The following is a 1,508-nucleotide window of genomic DNA, read 5'->3' as shown; positions in this document are numbered from 1 at the left end:
AGAGAGAGAGGGGGGGGGATGCATGTGTTGTCCATTATTGACTTCCTTGTCCTTGAGATTTTTTATCCCTCTTTTTATTCTTCTCTCTGTCTTCTCTCCGGTCGCATTTACTCTCTGATTGTCTCTCTTCCCCTGTTTCTCTCCTGTCTGGTACTGGTAGCCCACTGCTTTAAGACACATCTTGTCTTACATCCTAAAAAAACTGAGATATTGCCCTGGGACCACTGACAGGTGATAGCTAAGATGCTGGCTGCATTTAAGTGAGGCACTGTATTGATTTCAGACTAGAGTCAAGATCAAAGTTTAAATATGTTTGCTTCATGCCTTGCACTACCAGACACAGTAATTGGTGTCAGGACCAATTAGATAATGTAAAGTGAGTGGCCATTACAGAAAAAGTATACTGACTTTTTTTTAAAAATGATTTTAGTCACTCAGACAGCAAAATGCAGAAGCAGTACCTTATTGTAAAGAGTATGTTCATCCATGTTAAACTTGGAGGATGCATGAAGGATGTTCCCACAAACATGCACTCTACAGTGTGTCTATTAACAAGTAAAGGATCTCCCTCATTGAGTGTTAGGATCACGTTTTCTTGCTAATGTTTAAAAATAGCTAAAAATGCAGCATTTCAACAAAGCACAATTAGTAGATTACTCTAATTACTCTTGCACTTGCAGCAGTGTCAATTGAGTGGGATGAGCTCTACTGTGGCAGTGTTCTTAGTTGTTTCAGGAAAATGTTATACTCAATACTAGATCACTTCAGAAAAATAATGACTCTTTACTATACATACAATTATATATTTCAAGCATTTAGGATCCCAAGTTTATAGTATGTGCAGCTCACATAAATATCTTTGGCCCACTTTCTCGTTTATTCTTTCTGGTTTGCTGTTTGTCTTCTGTCTGACTTTGCAACAACAAACAGGCATTTGACAGGCAGCACTGTCCTCTCACCTTTCTTCAATTTAATCTTGTCTTTCAACAAATCATCCTTTTGTCCTCAATGAAAGCATGCCATGTGCCTTAAATTAGTCTGTTCCCCACAATCTTGACCTTTGTACCTCCACACAGCCGCTTTCATTTCTCTGGAGCTTTGATTGGCCTGTAGGAAGCCTTGCACTTTCCGACTTCACAGGTGAACGAACAACTCTGGTGGTCCTATATTTTTCAAGGTGAGCAGTGTGAGTGATGCTTCACACTGGGTGTCTATCACGGGAAGTATTCTTCAAGGGAAGCATGTCAAGATGTGTTTCTATGTTTGTGTATTTCTTATATATTGTGTACTTCTGTTACTCCGAACCTACACCGGGCGTCTAGAAGTTGCCTGTCAGACTCGCAGATTTTTATTGTCTCTACAAGTACTTTACAGAACAATCATGTGTTTATTAAAGGTCCCATGACATGGTGCTCTTTGGATGCATTTATATATATATATCTGAAGTGTCTTTCCCAAAATTCAGCTACAATGAGCTTTCCTTAGTATGTGCCATGGGGGGGGGGGGG

General features: G+C 39.8%; 1 protein-coding gene and 1 long non-coding RNA gene across 2 annotated transcripts in view; one reads left to right on the top strand and one right to left on the bottom strand.

Moving 5' to 3' along the window:
• Positions 1–1,508, top strand: part of LOC117950360 — a 340,112-nt gene that overhangs the window by 246,941 nt on the left and 91,663 nt on the right. The gene's annotated exons all lie outside the window — the stretch shown is intronic.
• The window catches only part of sema6bb (sema domain, transmembrane domain (TM), and cytoplasmic domain, (semaphorin) 6Bb), a 127,557-nt gene that overhangs the window by 42,514 nt on the left and 83,535 nt on the right, over positions 1–1,508 (bottom strand). The gene's annotated exons all lie outside the window — the stretch shown is intronic.

The sequence above is a fragment of the Etheostoma cragini genome, chromosome 9 (genome assembly GCF_013103735.1).
Source record: "Etheostoma cragini isolate CJK2018 chromosome 9, CSU_Ecrag_1.0, whole genome shotgun sequence".
In the NCBI taxonomy this organism is placed as follows: Eukaryota; Metazoa; Chordata; class Actinopteri; order Perciformes; family Percidae; genus Etheostoma; species Etheostoma cragini.
The sequence above is the reverse complement of the archived record's forward strand: the minus strand, read 5'-3'. Positions and strand labels throughout refer to the sequence as shown.